Here is an 8,236-nt window from a genome sequence, read left to right as displayed (position 1 = left end):
GACTTTTTGGCTGGGTTTGCAATTAGACTTACTCTGTATATTAAATCTGGGCTTTTTTGTGGCCGTGAAAAGAAAGTCTAACCAATGAAGTCCAGAGTGAGATCCAAACTCTTACAATCTCAAGCAGTTTGGATCTCAAACTTTGTTTTGGGCTCCATGCAAGTTCCTGCCACCCTTATCCCAACCCAGGAGAGCAAATACTCCTCAGCACCACCAGCAATATGACTACTCGAAGAAGGACTTTAGAGCAGAGAAGAGGTGTTAAATGCAAAATCCTGATGCATGGTTCATACCCTTGTGATCCTGATTCAGAGCCCATCAGTGTCAATGAGAAGATATTTGGCTAGAAAAGGATGGTTCCTTCTGGAAGAACAGGTTTTGTTCTGATATACTATCACTGTGCTTCCCGTTTTGCTGGCAAATATGAAAATCATAAGGAAAGATGTTCCCCTGTGTTCAAAGATGACGACTTCAGGCGTGCTGTCTCCCTTGCCTAGCTTCAGCAGGATCAGGAGTGTTGTTCTCTGCGTTGTTAGATGCTCTTGCTGCTATTTCTGTGTTGCTCTGCTTGATTCCTTGATGCTAGGCACTCCATTTGAGATGTCTTGTTTAAAGAAAAGATACCTACTTTCTTTAAATCTTTCTTTCCAATTAATCAGCAGTGGAGTTTCTGCCAACAGCCAGGCAGCCAGCCTGTCTCCCTGCGAACGCAGAAACGTGTACTGCTTTCAGGATGCTACAACGCTACTTGTGGTAGTGCCTGGCACAGTGTGGTTTGGTATAAGCAGCAAGGACATGACTAGAAGAAGTTGGCATCCATACCCACACAGCAAAGGCAAAATGAAAAAAGGATGTAAAGAAAAGGAGTGAGGTGATCTCCCATCAAGACGGGGGCCATGAAGATGAGCTGAGGACTGGAGCACCTCTGCTATGGAGGCAGGCTGAGAGAGCTGGGCTTGTTCAGCCTGGAGAAGAGAAGGCTCTGGTGAGGCAAAGCAGCTCCAGTGCCTAAAGGGGCTGACAAAAAAGCTGGAGAGGGGCTTTTGAAAAGGACCTGCAAGCATAGGACAAAGGGGATGGCTTTAAACTGACAGAGGGGAGACTTAGATTAGGTATTAGGAAGGAGTTCTTCCCTGTGAGGGTGGTGAGGCACTGGCACAGGTTGCCCAGAGAAGCTGTGGCTGCCCCATCCCTGGCAGTGTTCAAGGCCAGGTTGGACAGGGCTTGGAGCAAGCTGCTCTAGTGGAAGGTGTCCCTGCCCATGGCAGCGGATTGGAACTGGACGAGCTTTAAGGTACTTTCTAACCCAAACCATCATGTGATTCTGTGATTCTGTGAAAGAATACCTGGCCACCTGGGGACGTGCAGAAAATCAGACTCCCCCTCTGCCCATGGCCCTTCTGACATCAATACCCAGGAAGATAATCTAATCTAATCTTATCTAATAATCCTACATAATCTTCCAGAGTATCATGAACTGCATCTTGCAATGATATATCTGATAGCAGCGAAGTAATGAGCCTGTTACAGATTATGTTGTCTGTCTGAAATAATTATTTTTGGCTTCAAAAGCAACATTACTTCCTCACCATATATTCCAGAAAAACTTTGCTAGCCTCAGATAGATACTGCAGAGAAAATGCAGGTCTGATCTCTACAGCCTGGGCAAGGCATGGTCTGGCTACTCTGCTATGCAGGCTGAGGAAAAGAAATATGTTCACATGCAGCACCAGCCACAATAAAGGCTTTCTGGTTCTTCTTGACTGGTTCCAGCTTCTAACATTACATAGATACATATAAAATGAATCTCATCGATATATAATCTGCCTTTGATTCTACAGAGTTTAAGGATATTACAGAAATGATTTGAAACGTCAGAAATACCGAGTCCTCAGTACCGGAGAGACATGAACATGTTGGAGAGGGTCCACAGAAGGGCCACAAAAGTCATCAGAGGGCTGGAGCACCTCTCCTATGAGGAACGGCTGAGAGTGTTGGGCTTGTTCAGCCTGGAGAAGAGAAGTCTCTGGGAGACCTTATTCTGGCCTTTCAGATCTTAAAAGGAGCCTATAAGAAAGATGGGGAGAGACTTTTCAGCAGGGCCCGTTGTGATAGGATGAGGGATGATGGTTTTAAACTAAAAGAGGGAGATTCAGGATGGGCATAAGGAAAAGATTCTTTACAAAGAAGGTGGTAAAACACTGGCACAGGTTTGCCCATAGAAGTGGTGGATGCACAATCCCTGGAGACAGTCAAGGCCAGGCTGCATGTGGTTATGGGCAACCTGATCTAGATCAAGATGTCCCTACTCACTGCAGGGGGGTTGGACTTTGAAGCTTTGAAGGTCCCTTCCAACCCAAACTATAGGTACATAGGTGATACATACCCATGGTGACAGGGAAAATGCAAGGTATTCTGACATCTCCCAGCCTTCTGAATTTTCAAGGACAGAAACGGGGCCTGAACTGGAATGTTTTTATTGGTTTGAGTACAATGACTTAAATATGGCTTGTGTTCTGTCTTGCCTGAACAAGCCCTGTGCACATAGCATCAGCTGGAGCTCCTAAACCAGTGCAAGAACACCTGCACAGGCCTTCCTCTCATAAAGTGACATTTTACGAGAAAACAGTACTAATACCATTTTCCTCAGTATGGCTTTGGACACCTTTAGGCAGGCTCCTGTGCTGGCCTCAGGGTAACAGGTTTCTTGTCACTAAAATACAAGCCAGTCAGCACAGTATTTCCCATCTCCTGGAACAAAGAGCAACTTCCAGACTGGTGCAAAGTGATGTAAAATCAGGAGGTCACACAGGGGGAGGGGGCTGAGGAGAGGCTGGAGTTTAAATACATGAATATTGAACTCCATTTGTAGGGGAATTCCTCTTGTACACAGAGCCAGGCAGAGGGCTGGAGGAAAGTAAATCCATTCCTTTCTTTTCTTGGAGACATGCTCACAAGACGACTGCTCTGAGACACTGTGCTCATGCAGGACAAATACTTGCCCCAGAAAGCCCATGAACACAGGGGATGGGAGCACAAAGACAGCAGTGTACAGAAAGCACAGCAATGCTGTAAGCGTGGTGGCAGCTGTGTATTGCAAAGGCCTCTTGACATCTTGATGTGAAGGGGAGAAAGACAAATGGAAACCACCAGAATGGGAAATTGCTCAATGGCAGGATGCTAATTATTTTAAAGATGTGATAACCTGTGCTGTGAAGGGAAAGACAGCAGAAAGATGCTAGGCAGATGACCTGGTTTCAGCTGGGATAAAGTTAGTTTTCTTCCTATTAGCTGGCACAGTGCTGTGTTTGGGCTTTAGTTGGGAGAACAACGCTGATAACACACCAATGTTTTAGTTGTTGCTAAGCAGCAATTACCCTGATCAAGGACTTTTCAGTCTCTCATGCTCTGCTAGTGAGGAAGGGCACAAGAAGCCAGGAGGAAGCAGAGACAGGACACCTGACCCAAACTAGCCAGAGGGATATTCTATACCACAGCACATCATACCCAGTATAGAAAATGGGGGGAGTTACCCAGAAGGGACTGATTGCTGCTCAGGTCAGGCTGGGTATTGGTCAGTGGGTGCTGAGCAATTTTATTGGGCATCACTTATGTTTGTTGTTTTATTGTTGTTGTTTTCATTTTCCCTTTTTTATATATCTCTCCTTGTTACTTCCCTTACTACTATTAGTACTGGTATTATATTGTACATTATTTCAGTTATTAAACTGTATATTCTTTTGATTCAGCTAAGGGCTGGTGAGAGAGATACCAAGAGATGGGATGGGGTCAGGATGCAGGAGACAGAAGATGGTTTGGAAAGAGAGGAGAGCAGAGGGATAGCTACTGGCACTTGGTCAGTTTATCAGCTCCTCTTCCCTTAAGTGTCAAACATGGAAGTAGAAGAAACACAGGTTTGAGGGGTCCAGGGTGTTATTAGGAAAGTCTGCAGAGGAGTTCACACAATGAGAGCAGCTCAGCTCACTCGCCAGTGCATGCTGGTCTGCTGGAGCTCCCTGGGCTCCACTGATGGGACAGGAGCTTTGACACTTCTCCCCGCATGTGTGTCCTGATCCCAGATCAAATCCCACCTGGATATCCTCAGGGATGTCCTCAGACCAGAGAGGCAAAGCAGAAGAGGAAGATGAAGCTAATCAGGGCTGTAAGGTGGCCTTGCAAGAGAAGAGAGGGGTGAATCCTCAGGGGAGCAGAATCTCTTTGACACAGCACTTGATAGGGGAAAAGAGATAAAAACTATTTCAGGATAGCACACGAAAGAATTAAAGCAAATGAATAAACATGTGAGACAATATTAATTGTCTGAAATACAATCTGTTTGACTTTTGGTTTATAAAGATCTGCTTCAGTTCCCATGGTAACTATTGCGCAAAACCACACTTTTCCTAATCATCTCCGCAGTTTAAAGCAATTTTGTAATCCAATCAAATGCAAAGAAGGTAATTTGGGTCTTGCATTGAGAAAACTGCTACCTAATGAGCTAACAGTGACTGGGAGAGGCCAGATTTACAATGATGACCCTAGAGAGACACTTAATTACTGAATAATTAGCAGTTACTTAGCACATAGACGAGTTTATTAACACATACAGGAAATGCTGATGGATAGCAGTTGTAATTCCATGGTCTTCCAAGTAGTCTTCTCAAATGAGAAGCAGCAAGCCTTGCTGTGCATAGATTGCACTTTCACCAGGTAACACAAATTGCGGTCAGGCATGGGTTGCATAACGGCAGAAGCTGAGACTGAAACTCTCTGCTCCCACTGAAGTTCTCAAGAAGCCAAACCCCTAACACAGGGTTTTGCTGAGGCAGCTCAGGCATTGCAGGCATTGGGGAGTGGAAGGATCAAGTTGTTGGATAGGAATGTGTTTTCCAATGGGGCTTCTCTGAGCACAGTCCCCTGTGGAGTTTGAGTTCTGCTAATTCTGGAGCGTGAAAGCCATGTTCCCAGGCATCAAGCCCAATCTCGCTTTTGGGAACTCAGTGGCACCCTTTCTGGGCTTCAGTTTAGGCAGGTAGGGTTGAATTGTTTCCCCATATACAGAGGATTTTTCTGTAGGAGGAAGCACTGATGCATAGATTGCCTTCCTGGAATGAAATCCAGAGCTACAGAAAAGTAACTAGTGCTTGACTTTAATTCTTCTAATGCTGAAGCCCAGAAAAATGTCTGAGTGGAATCGAAATGCCAACTTTCCCAAAAGGACAAAGCCAGAAAACAGCCCAATAAATTAGGCAGGATCAGTTTTGCTTCTTAACAGCAGTACAAAAGGCAGCCCTAGGCCTGTCTGAGACTTTCAAAGTCAGTCTGACTTCACCTTGGGCTTCAGGACAGTGACTTCATGTCTCCTGCCTCATATGATTGCACACAGGAAAGCTCTCTGCATAATCGCTTGGCATTTCCTAAATGCAAGCCCTGTAAATGAGGTCAGGACTCTGGTGCTGTACCTCATCCAAGGACTGCAGAGCTTGGTTCGTGCTTTGAAATAATTACCTGGCCAGCACTCTGCTATCTTCAAGTGGTCCTTCAAAAGGGCAGCCTGGGGCAGGCAGCCTCTGTGCTCCTACTGCTCATTCATCTGGTTTAGTGTTCACCTCATTGTCAGGGCATGTAAGGGGACTTAAATAAAAAAAAGAGAAAAGAGAAAATACATGAAAGTAGAGCTGGTTCAATTTGTTCACATTTCAAGCACAGATAAATTAACATTCTGCAAGAGAATGAAAAAGAGTGGGTGAATTTGGGTGGAATTTTTTTAAATGTTTTTGACCACTTACAGAATGGGCTGAATTTGGAAAATTTGTTCATCTCTGTGGCTTAACTTTGGGGAAAATTTGAGACATTCAAACGTTTCAGTATTTTTCCTTTTTCAGCTCAAAAGAAAGCAAAACCCAAAGGAAGCAGAGTCTACTCCCACTCCTACGCGTGGGATCTGATTTTCTGCAACACAGATGTCATCAAGAAAAGGGTGATTTCTTGATTACACAGACATTTTTCGCTTTCTCATCTTTCACTCTTCATCAAAACCAAGCAGCTCTGTGGGCAGGAGAATGTATCAGCCTTGTTTCCTGGGCTCAGTGCTTCATGGCTGAACATCCTCTTGGCTGACAAGTGTTCTTGTCGATCAAAGCTTTCCCTGTGGTTAAGATACTTATAATTCCTTTTCCCTCTGTCAAACACTAATGAGGGCTTGTGCTTCAGCCTCTGCGCACCAGTAGTACTCACTCCATCTGGACAGTGCTTTTCATGATACTTACAGAACTGGATATTTTTGTAACCCCAGCTTTGGTCAAAATGATGAGCCATATTTTCATGGTGTGTTGGTGGGAAGGGCTGTAGCTGACCACAAAATCCCCTTTACTTCAGATCCTCAGAGAAATAACCTAAAACCCCTAGGCCTTGGACAAGGAAGAAGTCCTCTACATCAACACCTTGAAAGACGACCTGGTGTCCCTAGCAGGAAATTCAGGTCATTCCTAACAGAAAGTTTCCTTCCACCGCTCTCTTCCCCGTTCAGAAGCAGCCTCAACTCTGCCGCCGTGTGGCAGCGCTGAAAAAGAGCATGAATTAAAAATCACCAACTAGTGAAAAAAAATCACCTCATCGGTGCGGAGTTCACCCCACCTGGGAGGAAAGTCCCCGCTCCGCATTGGGGTTGATTGTACAAACAGCCATTTGCACCTTCTGACCACCACCACCAGAACTTCAGCCCGCAGAGGAGAGGGTGTCTTGCAGAACTGCTTGGGGCTTTCTCATATGTGGACAGTTGGTGGGGTTTGCCAACGGGAAGGCTGTGTGCACTCTTAACAGTGGTCCCTGGGCTCGGGAGAGTTTTGACCAGTGATCCTACTTTCCCCTTTGAGCGGTGGTACAACTGGAGGCCTATGTTGGTTGTAAAAGCAGGAGACACTGCTCGCAGCAGAGATCTCAGCAGAAAAACAAACCTCTTCCTCCCTACAAACACCATCACTGAATTTTAATGCTAGCACAGCACCTCCAGCACGCAGGATCATGCATTTTTCTCACTTCAGTACATGAGGAGGTGTGGGCATACTCTGAGATAAGACATTAAAGACCTGAAGTAAAACTTAAAGCATATGTTGACCTACAATGTAACTCTTGCCACATGCACAGGGAAAAAGCCATGCATAGAAGCCAGAGGACCCCTCTTTAAATTAAGGATGAAGAAAAGGAGAGTGCTGCCAGGATGGTATTGGAGGCACCTCAAGTTGGTCAAGATCAGAGCCATGAGGCCCTGCAGCCTCATGAACACATAAGGATCTGACATTGCTCCCATGGAGGTATAATGTACTTCTAGGGAAGCATGAGGGTAAGAAGGGGATTTGGCCATGGTGACTACTGGAATAAACCAGTGCTATCGCTCCACACCATGCACATTACTAAAAGTAAGTCAGAAAGCAACAATTTTACTTTCTTTTTCCAAATCTCAAGTCACAGTAACAGAGCAGGCATAAAGGAAACACAAAGGAGTAGTATTTGGAGATGTGTTAATATCTTAAAGTCACTCAGAGCCATCTTATGTTTTCACAGGGTTGGAAGGGGTTGTTGTCTGGGTTGGAAGAGACCTTAAAGACCATAAAGACCATTTCCACCTCCCCTGCTGCAAGCAGGGACACCTTCCACTTGACCAAGTTGCTCCAAGCCCCATCCAGCCTGGCCTTGAACACTGCCAGGGATGGGGCAGCCACAGCTTCTCTGGGCAACCTGTGCCAGAGCCTCACCACCCTCACAGAGAAGAACTTCTTCCTAATACCTAATCTAAATCTCCCCTCTATCAGTTTAAAGCCGTATGTCCTATGCCTACAGGTCCTTGTCAAAAGCCCCTCTCCAGCTTTCTTGTTGGCCCCTATAGGCACTGGAAGCTGCTCTAAGGTCTCCCAAGAACCTTCTCTTCTCCAGGCTGAAGCCAGCTCTCTCAGCCTGTCTCCAGAACAGAGATGCGCCAGCCCTCTTCATGGCCTCCTCTGGACTCCTCTGGACTCACTCTAATAGGTCCACGTCCTTCTTATGTTGGGGGCCCCAGAGCTGGATGCAGTACTGCATATGGGGTCTCACGATAGCAGGAGAAGGGGAGAATCACCTCTGTCAGTCTGCTGGTCACACTCCTTTTGACGCAACAAAAACCATGTTTTTTGTTAGTTAGCTAGTTTGGTTGTCTGGTTATTAAATCTCTTTATTCTTCTGTAAACATTGAAAGATCAGG

At 45.6% G+C, this 8,236-nt stretch overlaps 1 long non-coding RNA gene across 1 annotated transcript; it reads right to left on the bottom strand.

The window, feature by feature from the left end:
- Positions 1–5,134: 5,134 nt before the first annotated feature.
- LOC134163565 (uncharacterized) lies at positions 5,135–7,176 on the bottom strand. The gene is made up of 3 exons (XR_009964765.1): positions 6,694–7,176; positions 5,790–6,562; positions 5,135–5,634 (listed from the first exon to the last, which is right to left on the bottom strand). It is a non-coding gene; the product is annotated as an uncharacterized LOC134163565 (long non-coding RNA).
- Between the last annotated feature and the right edge of the window lie 1,060 nt (positions 7,177–8,236).

Source organism: Pezoporus occidentalis, unplaced genomic scaffold (genome assembly GCF_034315485.1).
Source record: "Pezoporus occidentalis ecotype Australia unplaced genomic scaffold, CSIRO_AGI_Poc_V1 ctg200, whole genome shotgun sequence".
Taxonomy (NCBI): domain Eukaryota; kingdom Metazoa; phylum Chordata; class Aves; order Psittaciformes; family Psittacidae; genus Pezoporus; species Pezoporus occidentalis.
The sequence above is the reverse complement of the archived record's forward strand: the minus strand, read 5'-3'. Positions and strand labels throughout refer to the sequence as shown.